Source organism: Octopus sinensis, linkage group LG2 (genome assembly GCF_006345805.1).
Source record: "Octopus sinensis linkage group LG2, ASM634580v1, whole genome shotgun sequence".
In the NCBI taxonomy this organism is placed as follows: domain Eukaryota; kingdom Metazoa; phylum Mollusca; class Cephalopoda; order Octopoda; family Octopodidae; genus Octopus; species Octopus sinensis.
In genome coordinates, this window is record NC_042998.1 from 196,081,084 (window position 1) to 196,106,083 (window position 25,000).

The 25,000-nt window shown below is 41.3% G+C and overlaps 3 long non-coding RNA genes across 3 annotated transcripts in view; all 3 read left to right on the top strand.

Moving 5' to 3' along the window:
• The window catches only part of LOC118762171, a 175,152-nt gene extending 163,581 nt beyond the window's left edge, over positions 1 to 11,571 (top strand). The window contains exon 3 of the long non-coding RNA XR_004997948.1: positions 11,491 to 11,571. This is a non-coding gene — a long non-coding RNA (uncharacterized LOC118762171). The remainder of the gene's footprint in view (positions 1 to 11,490) is intronic.
• On the top strand, positions 3,269 to 5,062 carry LOC118762173. The gene is made up of 2 exons (XR_004997950.1): positions 3,269 to 3,300; positions 4,939 to 5,062. It is a non-coding gene; the product is annotated as an uncharacterized LOC118762173 (long non-coding RNA).
• Positions 11,572 to 17,714: 6,143 nt separating the features above from the next.
• LOC118762172 overlaps positions 17,715 to 25,000 on the top strand; it is a 10,903-nt gene continuing 3,617 nt past the window's right edge. The window contains exons 1-2 of the long non-coding RNA XR_004997949.1: positions 17,715 to 17,871; positions 22,121 to 22,125. This is a non-coding gene — a long non-coding RNA (uncharacterized LOC118762172). The remainder of the gene's footprint in view (positions 17,872 to 22,120; positions 22,126 to 25,000) is intronic.

Genomic DNA, 25,000 nt, shown 5'->3' on the forward strand with positions numbered 1-25,000 from the left:
TTTTTCTTCTTCTTGCTCTTTTTCTTCTTCTCCTTCTCCTGATTCTTCTCCTTCTTCTCCTCCTCCTTCTACTTCTTCTCCTCCTCCTCCTCCTCCATCATGTTCTTGTTCTTGCCCTTTTTCTTCTCCTCCTCCTCCTCCTCCTTCTTCTCTCTCTATCAAACCTGCATCATATATTTATAACGATTCTCTCCCCACCCCCCTGTCTTCGTCCCCACTTATCTATTATATCTCACATAATATCTGCATAAAACTCACGCGCACGCGCGTACAACAATTAATTTTTTTTTCCCCCACATATGATGAGAGAGAGAAAAAAAAGAGCCACCTTAGGACATAGATCTACTTGATCAGGACTGATCCGAAACTAAACTATTTTCTCTTTCAAACACACACACACCCATACACTACCTGATCCCCCTCTCTCTCTTTCTCTAACTCACTCACTCAATCACATACATACACACACACGTTTTCCTGATGTCTAACAAGATAATGCATAGCTGTGGGGATAACAGATTCGCTTCACGGCTATGTGGAAAGGAGACCATCACAGATATCGCTAATTCTTTCGAATGTCCAACTTAAAGACGAATTTGTTCCTTCTAAGCCGCGAATAATCAAAGCAAACTAAAAATAAACCTTCACTATTTCAAAGAAAATGTCTGCCAGTCATGTAATAAAGGTCGTCTGCAGAGCTACAGAGGAAGGCGCGTGGTCTAACGGTTAGAGTGTTGCGGAGGCGCAATGGCCCAGTGGTTAGGGCAGCGGACTCGCGGTCGTAGGATCGTGGTTTCGATTCCCAGACCTGGCGTTGTGAGTGTTTATTGAGCGAAAACACCTAAAAGCTCCACGAGGCTCCGGCAGGGATGGTGGTGATCCCGCTGTACTCTTTCACCACACTTTCTTACTTCCTGTTTCTGTTGTACCTGTATTTCAAAGGGCCGGCCTTGTCACTCTCTGTGTCACGCTGATATCCCCGAGAACTACGTTAAGGGTACACGTGTCTGTGGAGTGCTCAGCCACTTACACGTTAATTTCACGAGCAGGCTGTTCCGTTGGTCGGATCAACCGGAACCCTCATCGTCGTAACCGACGGAGTGCTTCCATCCAGAGTGTTGCACTCGTGACCGCAAGATTGTGGTTTCGATTCTTGGACCGGTGCAATTTTTTTTCTTGCGTAAAACACTCCATTTTATTTTGCTGCAGTCAACTCACCTCTAAATAAATAACTCTGCGACGAATTGGCGCCTCATTCAGGGAGAATGTTGGGCGATCATTCGGTACTAGTTACATAGCTGTCACTTATAAACCCGCGTGGGTTTATTTACATTTCTGAAGAAAAAATAAGAAACCCTTCCCCCATCCCTAACCCTAACCTTAACCCCACATATATATATATATATATAAATACGGAAAGTGACGATCTTCTTCTTCAAATGTAAACAAATACACGTGATGTCAACGGGACTCATATCGAAAGAATGCCGAATGTTGTGGTTTCGGTTATTCATACGTCATAGATTTAAGGGCTCAAGACAGTCATATCCACGGGTTGGAGATGACGAGATACATATCTTTATAGGGCGTCGGTTGTCGTAATTCTGCATAGCATTTAACAGAGAAGAGACGTCTGTGTGATTGTTGTGTTAAAAGTGCAGCCCATTAGTTGATCTGAAAAAAAAAAAAAATCTTTGCTCTACAGCTCATTAAAAAATGATAGATTCATAATTAAGTCATCGTCCATCGTGTGTGTGTGTGTGTGGTGTGTGTGTGTGTGTGTGTGTGTGTGTGTGTGTGGTGTGTGTGTGTGTTTTATACTGCTTAAAAACCGGTGGTCTTTTGGTTGTCTCATTATATCGCGTAACTTCGTGGTTTGGTTCGGCAATGGAGGTCGATAATATATTTCTTTACTACCCACAAGGGGCCAAACACAGAGGGGACAAACAAGGACAGACAAAGGGATTAAGTCGATTACATCGACCCCAGTGCGAAACTGGTACTTTATTTATCGACCCCGAAAGGATGAAAGGCAAAGTCGACCTCGGCGGAATTTGAACTCAGAACGTAACGACAGACGAAATACCTATTTCTTTACTACCCACAAGGGGCTAAACACAGAGAGGAAAACAAGGACAGACAAAGGGATTGAGTCGATTATATTGACCTCAGTGTGTAACTGGTACTTATTTAATCGACCGCGAAAGGATGAAAGGCAAAGTCGACCTCGGCGGAATTTGAACCCAGAACGTAACGGCAGACGAAATACAGCTAAGCTTTTCGCCCGGCGTGCTAACGTTTCTGCCAGCTCGCCGCCTTTGGGAGGTCGATAATATGATTACCAGACCGATATTCGTAGTGTTCGGTATGATCGACTTAATCCCTTGAAAGCAGCATCCCCAGAATGGCCGCTGCCCTATAAATGAAACTATTGAGAGTGCAAAAGAAGCATATTTGGAAAGGTCGAGAGAAAAATGGTTTTGCTTTTATAATCCTGATTCCGTATGTATGAGATGTCTTTGAGTCTGTGTAGAAAGTACGTCTACAGACGTCAACAGATTTGACAGCGAAGGAGACAAAACAAAGTCTGTTTTGATTAGTTTCATAAATCAAATTGAAGTGTTTCAAAAGTGTATGTATAGGCGCAGGCGTGGCTGTATGGCTAAGAAGCTTACTTTGTAACTACGTGGTTCTGGGTTCAGTCCCACTGCGTGGCACCTTGCGCAAATGTCTTCCGCTATGGTCTCAGGACAATCAAGGACTTGTGAGTGGATTTGGTAGGCGGAAACTGAAAGAAGCCCGCCGTGGGTGTGTGTGAAAACACGTGGCTTAGTGGTAAGGGTATTCGGCTCACGATCGCAAAGTTGTGAGTTCGATTACCGGCGACGCTTTTGCCTCTTGAGCAAGACACTTTATTTCACGTTGCCCCAGTCCACTCAGCTGGCAAAAGTGAGTAGTACCTGTGTTTCAAAGGGCCAGTCTTATCACACTGAATCTCCCCCCGAGAACTACGTTAAGGGTGCATATGTCTGTGGAGTGCTCAGCCACATGTTAGTTTCACGAGCAGGCTGTTCCGTTGATCGAACCAACTGGAATCTTCGCCGTCGTAACCGACAGAGTACTGTGTGTGTGTGTGTGTCCACCGCCCGCTTGACAGGCGGTGTTAGTGTGTTTACGTCCCCGTGACCTAGCGGTTTGGCATAAGACACCGATAGAATAAGTAGCAGGCTTAAACAAGCAAGTACTGGGGTCGATTCGTTTCCTTAAAATTCTTCAAAGTGGTGCCCCAGCTTGGCCGCAGTCTAATGACTGAAACAAGTAAACGATAAAAAATAAATTTCACTAATTCTCATTGTGAAATTATGGGATGCCAGAATCACTACTTCCGGTCAATTTACCATCATTTTTTTTTTTGTCTTTAAACCCCTAAACTGCTTGTTATCCAAATCCTCCATTTTCGACATGGAACAAGCATCCCCGGGGCCCAGTGTGTGGGTGTTGTGACTCTCATCCTGTCGTAACCACAGAGTGTGTGTGTGCTTTTCCCTTTAATTGCCCTCCGGTAGTTTCTGACTCAATTTTCTTTTTACACTAAACACAATTTCCAATTTGCTTCTCCTTCGAAACTTAAAATAAAATTAACCAAAGAAGTGCTGCAAGGTCAATCAATTCGATTGTTAATTAATTGATATTACAGTTGGAAACTGAACAAAGCAACTGCTAAGATAATTACACCCAGAATCAAGCGTAAATTGGTTGTCAAACCTAAATTCTTCATTCAATGTCACTTTATGTGATTAGAAAGACTCATTATCATTTCGTTTCAGAACAGAAACACTATATTCGGGTTTCCCTGCGTTCAAGAAACTGTTTATGAAATAAGTTTAGTTCTCGTCACTTCACTGTTTGTCGTTGTAATCACCAGTTTGACATGGTTCACGCTCATTCATCATTATAGCACCCACCTTCCTCTCTGTCACACTCTCCCGCTTTCGAAATAATTACCAGGACACTGTACCGTCACTCTCTGCCTCTCTAATAGTGTGGAAGGCGCGTGGCGGAGTGGTTAGGGGTATTCGGTTCAAGCTCATAAGGACGCGAGTTCGATAGCTGAGGGTACATTCTGTTCTGGTTCACTCAGCTGGGGCAAAGACGAGTAATACCTGACAGAAACGTTAGTGCGCCGGGCGAAATGCTTAGCGGTATTTCGTCTGCCGTTACGTTCTGAGTTCAAAGTCCACCGAGATCGACTTTGCCTTTCATCCTTTCGGGGTCGATAAATAAAGTACCAGCAACGCACTGGTGTCGATGTAACCGACTTAATCCCTTTGTCTGTCCTTGTTTGTCCCCTCTGTGTTTCGCCCCTTGTGGGCAATAAAGAAATAGATATTTCGTCTGCCGTTACGTTCTGAGTTCAAATTCCGCCGAGGTCGACTTTGCCTTTCATCCTTTCGGGGTCGATTAAATAAATACCAGTTACGCACTGTCTTTGTTTGTCCCCTCTATGTTTAGCCCCTTGTGGGCAATAAAGAAATATATACCTGTATTTCAAGGGGCCAGCCTTGTCACATTGTGTCACGCTGAATCTCCTTGAGAACTACGTTAAGGGTACGCGTGTCTGTGGAGTGCTCAGCCATTTGCGCATTAGTTTCTCCGAGCAGGCTGTTCCGTTGATCCGGATCATCTGGCATCATCATCGTCGCAACCGACGGAGTACCAGTTAATAGTTGCTTTGTCAGCATGCTTTCCCTTCTCTTATCATTCTAATTATTCATGTAACCTTTAAATATAAAACCTTGTGTTAAATCCGCATAACATATCCTCTGATAATTTCTGGGTAATTGTTCAGTTTGGTGATATTAAAAAAGTAAATAAAAATTAAGGGGGAGATAAGTAGTTAAAAAAGCGAAGGGACATAACCAAGGAACAACTTAAAAGATGTGGTAAATTTTAATCCTTTCACCTGCAGGATTTTCACTAAGAAAAAAAGAAGAAAAAAACTCGGATTTTTGGCGTTGAATCAAGTACCCTGAGCTCCTTATATACTGCAAACTCCTTTTTTTTTTTCGAAAAAAGTGGGGGGAAACCGGATCCCCCCGCCTCCCATATCTCGGAATCATTGGGAATCGTTCTTTTTTTTTCGTTGAATGAATTCCGGTGAGCTCCTGATATGCTACAAAACCCCTTTTGGGGTCCGGAAAACGGAGGTGGGGTGAGGTGGAAGCCTTTGTAAACCCCTCCCCCCCATTTCCATTTATCTCTTCACTCGCACGATTGGATTTTTTGCGTGGAACCACTTACCCTGACCTCATAATATGCTGTAAACTCCTTATTTTTGTTCGGAAAAAAAAAACGTGGGGGTGGGAAACACATCCCCACCCCACGTCCATATCCCGGAATCATTGGAATTTTAAAAAAATTTTTGGGGTCATTCTTTACTTTGCGATCGATCCTCATGATCAAGACGCCCACAGACAAAATGTGGAAAATATGTGGATTCGGGTGAAACGGAAGTTGAGGCGACAGTTTGGGTCATCGGACGAATTGTTTGTTTCATATCTGCAGGAGTTTCCCTGGCGTAATTCCACTGAGAAAAACAAGACATTTGTGTACATGCGAGTACTGTCCAAATCTCCGACCAATCACATACAGCTAGCTGGCTTTCAATTGGCGTATCAAGTTTCGGGCATTTTGAGATGGTTTTGGATAGAAAATTCAGAAAAAAGTCACTTCTATTGATTTTTTAGTGGCTTTGGACGGTTTTGAATGACCATAGAAAATGCGAGCCCTCTAACTGAAAAATTGTGGATTTGTATAAAGGACACACACACAGACATTTTACTGTTTATATATAGGGAGATTTGTTTCGGTCATTTGACAGCGGTCATGCTGGAGCACCGCCTTTAGTCGAAGAAACCAACCCCAGAACTTATTCTTTGTAAGCCTAGTACTTATTCTATCGGTCACTTTTGCCGAATCGCTAAGTTACGGGGGTCGTAAACACCAGCATCGCTTGTCAAGCGATGGTGGGGGAACAAACACAAACACAGAAGCATGCACACACACACACACACACACACACACCACACACACACACACATATATATATATATATATATACATACATATATACGACGAGCTTCTTTCAATTTCCGTCTACCAAATCCATTCACAAGGCTTTGGTTGCCCCGAGGCTATAGTAGAAGATACTTGCCCAAGGTGCCACGCAGTGGGACTGAACCCGGAACCATGTGGTTGGGAAGAAATCTACTTAACACTGCCACTCCTGCGCCTATAATAATTAACTAAAGAAATTCCAGCAGCTGTTATGTAAACAGTTATTCTGGTGTGTTGGTCATGGATTAGAGATAGGACAGTCGTATATTTAACGGGATAGAGGTAGAGTTTAATTAATGTTGCCTGGTCTCACTGGTCCCCATAAATATCTTGTTACAGCGTGTGTTTGTGTCGAGTTTTATATAAAATCAATTTAACATTAAACCGGAACATCACTGAATACAGTTTAATGGAGGATATATTTTAAAAACATTTTACTCATAAACGCTTGACAGTGGCGTTGAAGTTTCAGTTTGCTCGCCTTTTATCAGACAGACTGCCGAAGGTATGTGTGTGTGCGTTTGTGTGCGTATTAAACTCACATACAGATACACGTGTGTGTCTGTCTGTGTAATATTGGCCGAGGATATAAATATTACTCTTTTACTTGTTTCAGTCATTTGACTGAGGCCATGCTGGAGCACCGCCTTTAGTCGAGCAACTCGACCCCGGGACTTATTCTTTGTAAGCCCAGTACTTATTCTATCGGTCTCTTTTGCCGAACCGCTAAGTGACGGGGACGTAAACACACCAGCATCGGTTGTCAAGAAATGCTAGGGGGGACAAAGACAGACACACAAACATCACACACCACACACACACACACACACACACACACCACACACACACACATATATATATATATTATATATATATATATATATACGACAGGCTTCTTTCAGTTTCCGTCTACCAAATCCATTCACAAGGCTTTGGTTGCCCGAGGCTATAGTAGAAGATACTTGCCCAAGGTGCCACGCAGTGGGACTGAACCCGGAACCATGTGGTTGGGAAGAAATCTACTTAACACTGCCACTCCTGCGCCTATAATAATTAACTAAAGAAATTCCAGCAGCTGTTATGTAAACAGTTATTCTGGTGTGTTGGTCATGGATTAGAGATAGGACAGTCGTATATTTAACGGGATAGAGGTAGAGTTTAATTAATGTTGCCTGGTCTCACTGGTCCCCATAAATATCTTGTTACAGCGTGTGTTTGTGTCGAGTTTTATATAAAATCAATTTAACATTAAACCGGAACATCACTGAATACAGTTTAATGGAGGATATATTTTAAAAACATTTTACTCATAAACGCTTGACAGTGGCGTTGAAGTTTCAGTTTGCTCGCCTTTTATCAGACAGACTGCCGAAGGTATGTGTGTGTGCGTTTGTGTGCGTATTAAACTCACATACAGATACACGTGTGTGTCTGTCTGTGTAATATTGGCCGAGGATATAAATATTACTCTTTTACTTGTTTCAGTCATTTGACTGAGGCCATGCTGGAGCACCGCCTTTAGTCGAGCAACTCGACCCCGGGACTTATTCTTTGTAAGCCCAGTACTTATTCTATCGGTCTCTTTTGCCGAACCGCTAAGTGACGGGGACGTAAACACACCAGCATCGGTTGTCAAGAAATGCTAGGGGGGACAAAGACAGACACACAACATACCACACACACACACACACAACACACACACACACACACACATATATTATATATATATATATATATATATATATATATATATATATATAATATATATATATACGACAGGCTTCTTTCAGTTTCCGTCTACCAAATCCACTCACAAGGCATTGGTCGGCCCGGGGCTATAGCAGAAGACACTTGCCCAAGATGCCACGCAGTGGGACTGAACCCGGAACCATGTGGTTGGTTAGCAAGCTACTTACCACACAGCCACTCCTGCGCCTATATTGGTGATTAAAGCAAAATATTTTTTTTAAATGGTGTTCTTTGATACAGTCTTTGGCAGTATTATTTATTCTGCACCGTTTGAGACACAATCCACGATACTCTCACCATTCAGAAATGCGATGACGGGAAACCAGTGATGGTTTGTTTGCTACCATTGCCCCCATTGTTTACTAATAACAAATAGAATGAAAATAAATACAGTAGAACCTCGCAGTACGAGTGTCCCCATTGTACGAGTAATTTTTATGTACGAGCCGAGACTCGTGCGAATTTTTGTCTCAAAGTACGAGCGGAAATTCGCAGTACAAGCACACAAATCGTCCCATCTTTAGGGTAATTCAGTTAATAAAACCAGTTTACATATTTCCTTTGCATTTCCTTTTTTATAATTGCCATTTTACTTGTAATTATACCTTTTCTGTTTTTAAAACCCATAAGAAATTATTTTTGAGTGGGTTTTTTAGGGGCTGGAACGGATTAATTATATTTTAGTTAATTCCAATGGTAAAAATTGATTCGTAAAACGAGTAAATCGTAAAACGAGCTCGGTCATGGAACGAATTAAACTCGCACTGCGAGGTATCACTGTAAATGAAAGTTGCGTTGTATTTACTTTGCAAGGCTCTTGGTGTGAAATCGTCTGTTAAAACAATTATTTTTGTAATTTTGGGAGGATCATATTGACAGCAAAACACGCACTGAATGTATCTTACATCAGTTTTATCAACAGTTAATTAAATAATTGATTTATAAAATAAATAGCTTTGTCTCTCCCTTATATACTTACTCCTTATTTGTACACGTGCCTTGAAGCTTAATCTTCAATAACTTCAACTTTCTGCAATGTTTCTGGACTCATATCCAGGTGCGTTTTTCACCGCATTGCGATACTAGACGTACGAGAGTGTTTTGTGTGTTAAGGGGTTGTTGTTGTTGCATTGGAAAAGAGGGATCTTTTCACTTTGAACGGTAGTTTTTTTAAATAATTTCTATGTAACTAAAAAATTTTAAACTTCATATACTGGTAGAATGTGTTTATAAAACATCTTTTTCTCTTGGCTTTCTTGAGAAAATTCTGTAGTTTTTAAGATATTTGTTGTTTAATTTCTTGCATTTCGGCAATTTCAACCAATCAATCATAATTACGACCCTAGTATCGATCTATTGCATTTCAATCTGTTTTAGGATTAGGGTTAGTGTTAGGGGTGGGGGGAAGGGTATCTTTTTTTCTTCAGAAATGTAAATAAACCCAATCTGTTTCTTAAACGAATATATAGTATGTAAAAGGGACATTTTCATATGACGCCGCCAGAAAATGTTGCGGCAGAAATCGTTTTCATCTCAATAGATGTCGTTGATTGGTTGAAATTGCCGAAATGCAAGAAATTAAAGACGAAATATCTTACAAACTACAGAATTTTCTCAAGAAAGCCAAGAGAAAAAAATTTTTCATAAACACATTCTACCAGTATACGAAGTTTAACATTTTTTAGTTACATAGAAATTATTTTAAAAATCTGCCGTTCAAAGCGAAAAGAGTCAAGCTGACATAGTTTCTTTATTATTTGATCATCTCACCTTTACAATCTGACGATGGCAGCAGGTGATTACCTGTTAAAATATTAACGAAGCTTGCGACAATGCTCATTTACATAATGCAAAGGTTACACCTCATTTGCATACGGTGAAGAGCAGTTCATTTTGCACACACGCGCGCGCGCGCACACATAGTGAAGGCACATGGCCCAGTGGTTAGAGCATCGAACTTACGATCGTGAGGTTGTCAGTTCGAATCCCGGACTGGGCTTCGTGTTGTGTTCTTGAGCAAGACACTTTATTTCACGTTGCTCCAGTTCACTCAGCTGTAGAAAAGTGTTGCGACGTCACAGGTACCAAGCTGTATCGGCCCCTTTCCCTTTCCCTTGGGTAACGTCGTTGGCGTGGAGAGGGGAGGCCGGTATGCATGGGTGACTGTTGGTCTTCGATAAACAACCTTGCTCGGACTTGTGCCTCGGAGGGTAACTTTCCAGGTGCAATCCCATGGTCATTTGTGACCGAAGGGGGTTTCTGATAGTGTAGATATTATATTATATTATATATATACAATATAGATATACAACACCGTATGTATTTGTGTGTGTGTATATATGTAGGCGTAGGCATGGCTGCGTGACAAAGAGCTTGCATCCCACCACACGGTTCCGGGTTCAATCCTACTGCATGGTACCTTGGGTTGCAGTCGTCTACTAAGTCCAGGTTGACAAAAGCCTTGCGAGTGGATTTGGTAGAGGGAAACTGAAAGAATCCCGTTGTACATACTTACATATAAATGTATATACATATGTATATGTGGGTACTGGACGTCATAGAACGTAAACAACATGAAATACGAAAACCTGGAATACGAACTTTTTTGCGAGCAACGAAAGAAACAAATGGGAAACAAGACAAATAATATAAAGAACGACCCTTCATCAGTTGTCGACTGTTTTATCTACTCCGCATTTCCAGCATATGTGTATATATATATATATATATATACGACTGAAACAAGTAAAAGAGTAAATATATATTTACTCTTTTACTTGTTTCAGCCATTTGACTGTGGCTATGCTGGAGCACCACCTTTAGTCAAGCAAATCGACCCCAGGACTTATTCTTTGTACGCCTAGTACTTATTCTATCGGTTTCTTTTGCAATAACCGCTAAGTTACGGGGATGTAAGCACACCAGCATCGGTTGTCAAACGATGTTGGGGGACAAACACAGACACACACGTACATACATATATATATATACGACGGGCTTCTTTCAGTTTCCGTCTACCAAATCCACTCACAAGGCTTTAGTCGGCCTGAGGCTATAGCAGAAGACACTTACCCAAGGTGCCACGCAGTGGGACTGAACCTGGAACCATGTGGTTGGTAAGCAAGCTACTTACCACACAGCCACTTCTAATTATTTTATAATAACCAAAAAATAAAAGATACATACATACATGCATACATACATACACACACACACACAGAGATACTTACATGCATAGAAGCTGAACGAGAGAGAGAGATGTCTATATATAAATGTATCGTGAGTGAGTGAGCTGTATTCACATTCCTTTGAACGTGAAGGTGGCTTGTGTGAATCATGTATGTAACCTATGCACGAAGAGTGCAGAGACTGGTACATCTTCCTTCTAAAAACAACTTCCATTATGATTATCAAAAGCATCGTTTGATGTAAGGGACAAAAAAAGTTAATAAACCTCCACGCAGATACGGTGGTGATATGGTAGACCATGCATGGCAGAACAATGTCATATTAGTGCTACAACATTTGTAATATGATAACCCGGTATGTTCCTTGTTGTTCAGATTCTAACTATTATTAAGTGTAATTGTACTAAGTTTTCTGTATTTTCTTTCTCCATTACAGGTAAAATCTGATTGGGTGACTGGTAATTGTACGTTCCTGACCTTCAAATATTATTAACCTGTAAGGTAAGTAACGTTACCTTTCCACCCGAAGATATAAATATTCCGTTGCATCGTTTGTTCTCTGTTTAAAAAGAAGAAAAACAATGTTTAGAAATATAAAAGAAAAAAACGGAGACACGAATCAATAAAATGCATTTCTTCCTCCAAATAACGTTCCCCTCTCTTCGTAAAAGCTGTTCAGTCGACGAGTCTGGCTTCGCTAAAAGAACTGTTCTATAGCAGGTGCGCGAAAGCGTATGCATGTATGTATTATATATATATATATATATATTATATATATACGACTGAAACAAGTAAAAGAGTAAATATATATTTACTCTTTTACTTGTTTCAGCCATTTGACTGTGGCTATGCTGGAGCACCACCTTTAGTCAAGCAAATCGACCCCAGGACTTATTCTTTGTACGCCTAGTACTTATTCTATCGATTTCTTTTGCAATAACCGCTAAGTTACGGGGATGTAAGCACACCAGCATCGGTTGTCAAACGATGTTGGGGGACAAACACAGACACACACGTACATACATATATATATACGACGGGCTTCTTTCAGTTTCCGTCTACCAAATCCACTCACAAGGCTTTAGTCGGCCTGAGGTTATAGCAGAAGACACTTACCCAAGGTGCCACGCAGTGGGACTGAACCTGGAACCATGTGGTTGGTAAGCAAGCTTCTTACCACACAGCCACTCCTAATTATTTTATAATAACCAAAAAATAAAAGATACATACATACATGCATACATACATACACACACACACAGAGAGATACTTACATGCATAGAGCTGAACGAGAGAGAGAGATGTCTATATATAATGTATCGTGAGTGAGTGAGCTGTATTCACATTCCTTTGAACGTGAAGGTGGCTTGTGTGAATCATGTATGTAACCTATGCACGAAGAGTGCAGAGACTGGTACATCTTCCTTCTAAAAACAACTTCCATTATGATTATCAAAAGCATCGTTTGATGTAAGGGACAAAAAAAGTTAATAAACCTCCACGCAGATACGGTGGTGATATGGTAGACCATGCATGGCAGAACAATGTCATATTAGTGCTACAACATTTGTAATATGATAACCCGGTATGTTCCTTGTTGTTCAGATTCTAACTATTATTAAGTGTAATTGTACTAAGTTTTCTGTATTTTCTTCTCCATTACAGGTAAAATCTGATTGGGTGACTGGTAATTGTACGTTCCTGACCTTCAAATATTATTAACCTGTAAGGTAAGTAACGTTACCTTTCCACCCGAAGATATAAATATTCCGTTGCATCGTTTGTTCTCTGTTTAAAAAGAAAAAAAACAATGTTTAGAAATATAAAAGAAAAAAACGGAGACACGAATCAATAAAATGCATTTCTTCCTCCAAATAACGTCCCCCTCTCTTCGTAAAAGCTGTTCAGTCGACGAGTCTGGCTTCGCTAAAAGAACTGTTCTATAGCAGGTGCGCGAAAGCGTATGCATGTATGTATTATATATATATATATATATATATATATATACACACACACACATATGTATGTATGTATGTATGTATGTATGTATGTATGTATAGGTATAGATATATACACACATACACGTATGTATTGATTACTCAGTGTGTGTGTGTGTGTGTAATTAATTGTTTATATAAAGACATATATACAATTTATACAAAATAATTTAACAGTAAACAGGTTTAGTCAATACTTTTCAGTAAAGTACATATTTAAAACTTTTACAGGGAAAAGGTTGATAGTGACTTTGAAGTGCCAACTTGTTCGTCTTCAAACGCGCGCGCACACGCACACACAAAATATATTATATACATTATTTTATGTGTGTATGTGTGTGCGTGTGTGTGTGTGGAGGCGCAATGGCCCAGTGGTTAGGGCAGCGGACACGCGGTTTCGATTCCCAGACCGGGCGTTGTGTGTGTTTATTGAGCGAAAACACCTGAAAACCCCACGAGGCCCTGGCAGAGGGGGGTGGCGACTTTCTAGCTCTCCCTCTTCCTGCTTCTTGAGTAACGCTGTGATGGACTGGCGTCCCGTCCAGCTGGGGGAGGGGGATCACATACGCCACAGAAACCGGGAAACCGGGCCCATGAGCCTGGCTAGGCTTGAAAAAGGGCAACGTTTATCGTTTATATATATATATAAGCAAACACACCCATTGCTGTGTGTATATTTCTCTGTTGCTTGTTTATCAAACCCATCGGGGAGGCGGGAGGGCAAGTGGTATGGCGTGGGTTTCAGTTGTCCCGGTGTTATCCGCACACCCACACCCATCATACCGCTACGCCACTGAAGGGAGATAAGCCTCGCTAACATGTAGCTTTTGTGTGTGTGTGTGTGTGTGTTTATAGTACTGTGAATTATTATGAAGTAGATTGTGATTTTGATGTAAGCCTCATCGACAAGTCTTTGTGTAGTGTGTTGTGTGTGTGGATGTGAATGTGTGTGTGTGTGTGTGTGTGGATGTGAGTGTGTGTGTGTGTGTGGTGTGTGTGTGTGTGTATACTATCATTTAATTATTAGTTTTTTTTTTAAACATTCTTTTCAACTGTCTACAAACAGCCAGTTTGAAATAATCCATTCTTCGAGGAGTGAATAAAAAATACTAAAACTTGAGGGGATGGGCCCCCATATAGAGATTCAAATGGCGCAGGGGCCCGCTTGCCATCGGGCAAGCTGGCAACCTGGCCAGTCCCGCCGCTGCGTGAAAGCATGGGAAAGTGGACGTTAAAATGGTGGTGATGACGATAGCGATGACAACGATGATGATGCTGACAGGTTTTGGGTTGGAGCCATACAGTAGCGATCCAATGTTATATAGTTTCTCTGGTTAGATCGATAAAGTGTTTGTATGATGTTGGGGCAAAATAGTTTTTAAGGCGGTGGATCGGCATCTCACAAAATGGCCCGTGGCTTTCGTTCCAGATCTTTATATTTCTGAGTCCAAATCCCATCAAGGTTTCTACTCTTTGCTTCTCAGCCTTCTTCTTTTTCCTTTGTTGGATAGCATCGCAGTGAACAATACCAGACTTTTTCAGATGACTCCTAGGTGAGGTTTAGCTATGGTTTCTAGCAGATCAAGCGACCACATAGTGGCCCTGTCGTTTGGTTCGTTCAGACAAAGCTGAAATGCCGTGAAGTCGTGCTTTCGTTGTGATGTTATGCAGCTTTCCACATTGGTTTCATGGCGCAGTTGTTGATGACCGAATTGGCTTTAATTGAAAGTTTGTTCAGCAAAGGACATCGATAGAATAAGTACGAGACTTAAAAATAAAAATGCACTGGGTGTCGATTCATACAAATAAATTCTTCAAGCTGGTGCCCCAGCATGGCCGCAGTCTCTTGCCTGAAACAAATAAAAACTAACAAGTAACAAATACATCTTGTAATAGAGCGCGGCAGAAAAACCTCCCATGTTTTATGTGACAATTGAATCGACTCTGGTGAACTTAGACCAGTGATATAATTCTTTAATTGTAGCAAATGTCTTACCGTTTTTTTCTCCTTCAATTACCTTCTTGTTTGTCCATTGTGCGTTTGCTGTTGAACCGCTTTATCACCAACGGGGAATCGGAAGTTTTTCTTCATCTCTTATTGTCGCACAATGTATTTTCACAGCCTGATTGAGTTAAACGGTTAAGTGGAAATTTTAGCATCATCGTTTAACAACCGCTTTCCATGCTGGCATGGGTTGGACGATTTGACTGAGGACTGGCGAACCAGATGGCTGCACCAGGCTCCAGTCTGATCTGGCAGAGTTTTATCGTCGTGATTATCAATAAGTGACCTTCAAATGTGATTCTATGCACCTATTTCCGATATTTAAAAAATCTTTTTTTCCAATTTTTTTTCGGATTTCTATGTTTTCGATATAGGAGAATACTATTTTACCCCAGAACCACGTTTTCAAAATTTTTATTTACCCCTCCCCATTTTCTTAATTTAAACTTTTTTTCGAATTCTCTTTTTTAATCCTCGTATAAAAATACAGAGATTACGAATCAGGGAAATTTTTAAAAATTCTGAAAGGAACACTAAAGGCCCCTTCCCTCACGTCGTCCACCCATCATCTGCTTGCTTTCAAAAAGCTAAAAATGTCGGATGTTTCCCTTTCGTCTAATGGATGGTGTGCACGCGATTTACCTTCACCGTATGTTCTAGGACCAAGCAATAACTTTATTTCCTGGATAAATAATTGGTGATCAATGAGAATCGCTTTGAAGGTAAAACCAATCTCAAAGCGGCGAACTGGCAGAATCGTTAGCAGGTTGGGCGAAATGCTTAGCAGTATTTCGTCTGCCGTTACGTTCTGAGTTCAAATTCCACCGAAGTCGACTTTGCCTTTCATCCTGTCGGGATCGATAAATTAAGTACTAGTTACGCACTGGGGTCGATATAATCGACTTAATCCCTTTGTCTGTCCTTGTTTGTCCTCTCTGTGTTTAGCCCCTTGTGGGTAGTAAAGAAATAGGTATTTCGTCTGCCGTTACGTTCTGAGTTCAAATTCCGCCGAGGTCGACTTTGCCTTTCATCCTTTCGGGATCGATTAAATAAGTACCAGTTGCGTACTGGGGTCGATCTAATCGACTTAATCCCTTTGTCTGTCCTTGTTTGTCCCCTCTCTGTGTTTAGCCCCTTGTGGGTAGTAAAGAAATAGGTATTCGTCTGCCGTTACGTTCTGAGTTCAAATTCCGCCGAGGTCGCTTTGCCTTTCATCCTTTCGGGATCGATTAATAAGTACCAGTTGCGTACTGGGGTCGATCTAATCGACTTAATCCCTTTGTCTGTCCTTGTTTGTCCCTCTCTGTGTTTAAGCCCCTTGTGGGTAGTAAAGAAATAGGTATTTCGTCTGCCGTTACGTTCTGAGTTCAAATTCCGCCGAGGTCGACTTTGCCTTTCATCCTTTCGGGATCGATTAAATAAGTACCAGTTGCGTACTGGGGTCGATCTAATCGACTTAATCCCTTTGTCTGTCCTTGTTTGTCCCCTCTGTGTTTAGCCCCTTGTGGGTAGTAAAGAAATAGGTAAAACCAATCTCATTTTTAAGAGAAAAGGAGTTATTTCCCTTGAATAACAGTTCCGAATAGAAATGGATTTCTTTCACAGATTTCTGATCTCTGGGTCGATACTTCAATCTGAATATTTTCTACCAGTCTATCCACCCCGCCCGTCACTTTCTTTCTTCTTACCAACTCTCACGTTGTGTGTGCGTATGTGTATGTATTATTTAATGGCACTCCGTCGGTTGCGACGACGAGGGTTCCAGTTGATCCGATCAACGGAACAGCCTGCTCATGAAATTAACGTGCAAGTGGCTGAGTACTCCACAGACACGTGTACACATAACGTAGTTCTCGGGGGAGATTCAGCGTGACACAGAGTGTGACAAGGCCGGCCCTTTGAAATACAGGTACAACTCATTTTTGTCAGCTGTGTGGGCTGGAGCGAACGCGAAACAAAGTGTCTCGCTCAAGCCATGAACCGTACTCACATGAACCGTATAATCCTAATCACGAAGTGACGTGCTTCCACATATGTTATATATAGATGTGTGTGTGTGCTGTGTTGATATCTATCTATATATCTATCTAAAATTATAATTTAGGGTATCTAAGAGATACCACCACGCTAGAAATAGCAGCCAAAACTTGACTCTAAAACCACATTAAAATGTTCATACAGCACCAGGAGAGAAGACAAAGTGACAAAATAAACTAGCCAAAAAATTACTGGATAATTCCAGATCCCGGATTTCTGGCTCTGCATAAGAAATGCTTTGCCTCTTCAGTGGAATATACACAGCACATAAATGCATATATATATATAACATAGGAATACTTACATATATGAACGTATACATACATATATTTGAACTCAGAACGTAAAAACAGACGAAATACCTATTTCTTTACTACCCACAAGGGGCTAAACACAGAGGGGACAGACAAGGACAGACAAACGGATTAAGTCGATTATATCGACCCCAGTGCGAATCTGGTACTTAATTTATCGACCCCGAAAGGCTGAAAGGCAATGTCAACCTCGGCGGAATTTGAACTCAGAACGTAACGGCAGACGAAATACCGCTAAGCATTTTGCCCGGCGTGCTAACGTTTCTGCCAGCTCGCCACCTTACAATAAAGTTCGTTATTAATAAATCACTATTTGTTCTTATAACGTTTATTTGAATAAGGTCGAGAGTTTGTCGGTTGCTATCTCAGTACTTATGTTGCTATCGAGATAAAAGTTCTTTTTGCCAGGTCACGAGAAGCAACAGAGTAGAACAAATCACTTGGAAAAGCCATTTTGATACAACGTTAATAAATTATGCAGCTTCAGGAAGTTTGGTCGTTAAAAATCACTTAGACTGAACCCTAAGGTAGCGATTTCGAATCTTCACAAATCACCACCACCACCATCGCCCAAATTTTAATGAGATTAAATGAAGAGATAATGTGTTTTGGAGGAAGAGAATGTATTCATACATGTAATTTATGAATTATTTCTAATTCAGACACAAGGGCAAGAATTTTGAGGGACGGGGTTACTTAAAACGCGTCCAGTTCTTGGCTGTTACTTTATTCTATCGACCCTGGAAGGATGAAAGGTAAAGTTGTTCTCGGCAGGATTTGAACGCAGGAAGTTGATGAAAGCAGTTTTTTGTTTTAGGCAGTTTTCTTTATAGAGAAGGAAAGAAAGAAAAATAAAGTGTTAAAAGTATAAAAAATAAAATTATCGAGAGAAAAAAAAACCCATCAGTACCCCCCCCCCCCCAAGGAAAAAAGTGGCTGGGGATTAAAGAGGGGAAATGGAGTAATGTGTTGTTATAGGGCAAATGGCACGTTCAGCCACACCACGGAGCCATGATTGCAAAGGTATTGCCGCAGGGAATGGTCAGTGACACTCACTGCAACCGCTACTCCAGCTCGCAGGACTCATTTCTCAAGCGGGCCGCAGCTATCCCGATTTTCAGAAGTGCAGGCCCGAGAAGATTTATCCCGCGTAATCCAGGGATTTGGACAATGAGGAAGCTTTGATTGGGTAACTCTAGCTGCTAGAAATAACAGCCAGTATATCCCTGAAACCACACCTTGGTATAAAAAAAACAAAAAAAAACAAGGATGTGTTACAACCCTTAAAACATTAAATTAAGAAAGAAAAAAATCATGACTGGAAGTCTTTGATCATAAATTTGCTCCTTCAGAGTTAATCCTGGGCGAAACAAAACCCTTTCTCGTTGGTACAAAGCCTGAAATTTTGGTGGAAGAAACCAGTCGATTCCTTCGACTTCAGTACTCAACAGGTTCTTATTTCATCAACTCCAAAAGGATAAAAGGCAAAATCGACCTCGACGGAATTCGAACTTAGAACATAAAGACTCACGAAACGCTGCTATGCAGTTTCTCCGGCGCGCTAACGATTCTGCCAACTCGCCGCCTCCATATACTCACGAGTGATTACAATAACCGCCAAAATACAAGTTATCTCCCTTGCATTATATGGTTGCAGTGGTTATTCATACGAACTGATGAAGTTATCTCCCTTGTATTAAAAATTTCCTTTATCTCTGCTCGCCTAGTTTTTAGCTGTTCGTCACGGTTGATTGACGTTCCTGTGAATATATTTCTGCGATAGATATCTGAATCAAGTTTATTATATATTCTTTAATATTCACATTTAATCATGTACTTTATATGCACTTTCTGACAAGTTGTGGTGCATCTGAGCACTGTATACAATAATTTCATTATTATTATTATTATTATAATCATGTTCACACCAGTTTCTTCTGTGGAGCATCATGTCCGCATTTCAGTTATTATTAAGGATCTTTTTCTTTAGGTTGCCTCAGTTTCATGAGACTTTTTGGTGGAAGTCAAGGCGGCGAGCTGGCAGAATCGTTAGCACGCCGGGCGAAATGCTTCGCGATATTTCGTCTGCCGTTACGTTCTGAGTTCAAATTCCGCCGAGGTCGACTTTGCCTTTCATCCTTTCGGGGTCGATAAATTAAGTACTAGTGAAACACTGGGTTCGATGTAATCGACTTAATCCGTTTGTCTGTCCTTGTTTGTCCTCTCTGTTTTTATCCCCTTGTGGGTAGTAAAGAAATAGGTATTTCGTCTGCCGTTACGTTTTGAGTTCAAACTCCGCCGAGGTCGACTTTGTCTTTCGTCCTTTCGGGGTCGATAAATTAAGTACCAGTTACGCACTGGGGTCGATGTAATCGACTTAATCCGTTTGTCTGTCCTTGTTTGTCCTCTCTGTTTTTAGACCCTTGTGGGTAGTAAAGGAATAGGTATTTCGTCTGTCTTTACGTTCTGAGTTCAAATTCCGCCGAGGTCGACTTTGCCTTTCATCCTTTCGGGGTCGATAAATTAAGTACCAGTTACGCACTGGGATCGATGTAATCGACTTAATCCGTTTGTCTGTCCTTGTTTGTCCCCTCTGTGTTTAGCCCCTTGTGGGTAGTGAAGAAATAGGTATTTCGTCTGCCGTTACGTTCTGAGTTCAAACTCCGCCGAGGTCGACTTTGTCTTTCGTCCTTTCGGGGTCGATAAATTAAGTACCAGTTACGCACTGGGGTCGATGTAATCGACTTAATCCGTTTGTCTGTCTTTGTTTAGCCCCTTTGTGGGTAGTAAAGAAATAGGTATTTCGTCTGCCGTCACGTTCTGAGTTCAAATTCGACTTTGCCTTTCATCCTTTCGGGGTCAATAAATTAAGGACCAGTTGCGAACTGGGGGCGATCCAATCGACTGGACCCCTCCCTAAAAATTTCGGGTCTTGTGATTAGAGTAGAAAAGAATATTTGGTGGAAGTCGTTGTTGTTTAGTCCCACGTCTGACCTCACTGAACATAACTAGTCGCTCTAGCCGTGACCATCCTGTGTAATTTTAATTCTTAAGTTACAAATGTATGGGTGTGCTCCCTCCTACTTTGTTACCTCTTACTTTTCTTTAAAAAATGCATATTTTTTATAAAATTTTCCACAAATACATTTCAAATGATGTAGATTACAATTATATCGGAATGTAAGTAGCTTGTTTACCAATCATATGGTCCCGGGTTCAGTCCCACTGCGTGACACCTTGAGCAAGTGTCTTCTACTATAGCCCTGGGCCGACCAAAGCCTTGTAGCGGATTTGGTAGATGGAAACTGGAAGAAGCCCATCGTATATATGTATATATATATGTGTGTGTTTGTGTTTGTTCCCCCAACACTGACTGACAACCAATGCTGGTGTGTTTACATCCCCGTAACTTAGCGGTTCGGGAAAAGAGACCGATAGAATAAGTACTAGGCTTACAAATAATGAGTCCTGGGGTCGATTTTCTCGACTAAAGGCGGTGCTCCAGCATGGCCACAGGCACACGACTGAAACAAGTAAAAGAGTTGCTAGTTACGTTTCACCGTTGCAGTCGTTTGAACCCCAGCATTGGTGGTTCCATGTGTATTTGGATACCTAACCTCAATGGATCTCTGAGTGCAATAACGTCTTCCCCTGGTGATCCATTGCGGTTAGGCATCTAAAAACACATGGAACCACCAATGCTGAGGTCCAAACAACTGGTGTGGAGAAACGTAAAGCAGGAACTAACAATTTATATTTGTGCTCCCTTTAATTCCCTCCCCCCACTAAATCATCATCATCATCATCATCGTTTAACGTCAGCTTTCCATGCTAGCATGGGTTGGACGATTTTGACTGAGGTCTGGCGAACCAGACTCCAATCTGATCTGGCAGAGTTTCTACGGCTGGATGCCTTTCCTAACGCCAACCACTCCGAGAGTGTAGTGGGTGCTTTTTACATGCCACCGGCACGAGGGCCAGTTTGGTGGTACTGGCAACAACCTCGCTCGAATGTTTTTCACGTGCCACCAGCACAGGTGCCAGTAAGGCGACACAGGTAACGATCACACTTGAATGGTGAGTTTAATGTGCTATCGGCACAAAGGCCATCTTGTTGCTCTGGCAACGATCTCACTCACAGTGATAGACTATCCACCATACTGGGAACTGACTGGATAAGGATAATCCATGGCAGAACAAAACAAGGCAAAGAAAATTTGAATAAACTTTATTTTCGAAAATTACTAATTCTTAATTCCACAACGTGAGATATTCGGCAGCAGTACTTTGTAGTAAAGATTATTTGCCAACATAACATGGTAGTCCTGGTTTAGGACAAATGTTGCTGTAATTTAGCCCCAGGAGACATCATCTCCAGCTGGCTATATGACACAATCTGTGTCCTTATATTTTCAAACAAGGGAATCTAGCACCCCCATTCAGCTCAAAACAATATCCGTGTATCACGATTTCTGGGTTATTTTCCTTCATCAGCACGGAATAATTGTTCGGCTAGAGGTGGCGCTGCCAAATTCCCTGAACCAGGACTGCCGTGTTATGTTGGCAAACAATCTTTACTCCAAGATACTGTTGCTGAATATCTCTCGTTGTGAGATTTTAAAAATAGTAATTTTCTAATTTACAGATCAGTGACTAGTTGTCACTTTGAAAACTATATATTTCGAACGGGAATTTGGCAGCGTAAGGATACAGATCGTGTCATGTAGCCAGCTGAAATTAGGCGGGCCATTCAGAAAGCATCGTGGGCCGCAGTTTGCTCATGACTGATTTATGTGGAGCTATAACTCATAAAGTTGTAGTCGTACACACACACACACACATGATTAAGATGCAGTGATTTTGCTGAAATGTAAAAAATCCTTAAAACTCGTTCAATTAAGTCCGTTTTCTTCTCACAATAACGAAGCATTTGAAGCGTTACGAATTATTAAACAACGGCGTTCAAGTGACATCGGAGTTAATAATGAAGGCGGAAATGCTTGACGGAACCTTTTCAATGTGTGTCTGTGTCTTTAGAATTAAACAAGGAAGCTATGTTAATGTTGCGTTGAGTGACTAACAATGATCAGCTAGGCACCAACCGTATCAAACATTACCAATCCTCGATGGCCACCTCATCGAGTCTTCTCTTCCTAAAAATCAACCGTTGACCAAATTATGTGAAATACTAAAAGTGTTACTCACATCACTTATCAACTTTATCAGGGAGTTTCGTGACTCCTGTCAGATTCACGAAGGGCTTTATACATCGTCCTTCAACTGAGTCGTACGAGCTAGTAGATATAGCAGCTAAATCTCCCTCGAATCACACCCTACCATCTTATGTATATTGAGTGTGTTACCCGTCATATAACGATGGAAAACTTTGGAAGAATACTTTTGCCACTTTGATTGATATCAGGAAATATGGCAGCTATTATTATAATGATTATAATTTAACCTTTCTCTAATCACTTGGTGTTTAAACAAAAAATGGTGAAATAATTAATACTAATTTTCAAAAGGAAAACATTTATTACTTCAAAGTAAAACAAATTTTAACTGCTAAATTATGGGGACATAAACAAACCAACCCAGGTTTTCAAGGGATAGAGTGGGTACAAATACAAACATCCACACGTATGCGATGGACTTCCATGCAGTTTCCGTCTGCCATATTCACTCACAACCTGAGGCTTTCAGTGAGATTGAACCTGAAACAATGTGGTTGGAAAGCGAGCTGCTTAACCACAACCTCACATGCACAGATTATATTTTGAGGAAGATTGGCAGCAGATGTCCATCGCTACAAGACTCTCCACTCCATGCCATAACCTCTGGACCCCTTTCATTGCTGTTTTACTCTGGAGGACCCACCCACCCCATTTGTGGTTTAAAAACTAGTTTTATAGATACATCATCATCATCATCGTTTAACGTCCGCTTTCCATGCTGGCATGGGTTGGACGGTTCGACCGGGGTCTGGGAAGCCAGGACGTTGCACCAAGCTCCAGTCTGATCTGGCAGTGTTTCTACAGCTGGATGCCCATCCTAACACCAACCACCCCATGAGTGTAGTGGGTGCTTTTTACATGCCACCGGCACAGAGGCCAGAGGGGTTGGTGCTTTTTACGTGCTACCGGCACGGAGGCCAGTCAAGGCGGCGCTGGCAACAGCCATGTTCGAATGGTTCTTTTATGTGCCACTGGCACTGGTATCACAACTACAATTTCCATTGATTTTTTGATCGATTTCGATTTCATTTGCCTCAACAGGTCTTCGCAAGCAGAGTTTTGTGTCCAAAGAAGGAAAGGTATGCATAAGTGGACTGGCTACATCCCAGGTAAAGGCCACGGGCTATGGTCTCACTTGTCCTGCCGGGTCTTCTCACGCACAGCATATTTCCATACCTCTTTCAAAATTGCTATTGTCTTGTTCCCCAGCATAGATTTGCAACGGCATTCTCTGAGAGAATATTTCCGTAGCTGGAAGCGTGTCGAACTATGTAAAACATCAGAGAAAGAAATTTTGTTGCTTCTTGCAATTAATACATCGAAAGCAATTTGTTTTCATGGACCCTTAAAATACAGTAATCCCTTGCCATATCACGGTTCGCCTGTCACGGTTTATCATTTAAGCTTACGTCAGTTCCTCTATGTTGTTGTTCTGCATTTATAATAAAATAAATATATTCTTTTATTTGTTTCAGTCATTTGACTGCGGCCATGCTGGAGCACTGCCTTTAGTCAAAGAAATCGACTTATTCTATCAGTCTCTTTTGCCGAACCGCTAAGTTATAGGGGACGTAAACACTCCAGCACCGGTTGTCAAATGATGTTGGAAGGGGGACAAACATAAACACACACACACACACATACGACAGGCTTCTGTCAGTTTCCGTCTACCAAATCCACTCCCAAGGCTTTGGTCGGCCCGAGGCTATAGTAGAAGACATTTGCCCAAGGTGCAACACAGTGGGACTGAACCCAGAACCATGTGGTTGGGAAGCAAGCTTCTTACCACACAGCCACGCCTTTGCCTGAGTATATTGACTCCATTTCAGTACTCGACTGCTAAGTTATTATTTTTATCGATGTCGGCAGGATGAGAGGCAAAGCTGACCTCAATGAACAGATGTCACTACATCACAGTGTACATAAGTGTGTGGGCGAGGGTTTTAAAAAATGAAGTTGGCCTAATAACCATGCAACGGCAAATGTGTCTCCTGCATAAAACTATTTCATCAAACTTAGAAACCACCAAATCCAAAATACTGTAACCCTTCGACTATCATGGGTGTTACATTCGGAAAAAACCCTGCGATATAAGTGAAAATCTACAAAGTAGAAACAGTACTGCCCTGTATATGTTTTTTATTATTTTTATAATTTGTATATATTTATTTTATTATAAATGCAAAACAGTGCCACAGAGGAATTGATGTAAGCTTAAATAATAAACCCAAATAATAATATGGCGTGGGATTATTGTCATCATCATCATCATCATCATCATCGTTTAATGTCCGTTTTCTATGCTGGCATGGGTTGGACAGTTAGACTGAGCATTGGCAAGCCAGAAGGCCTGCACAAG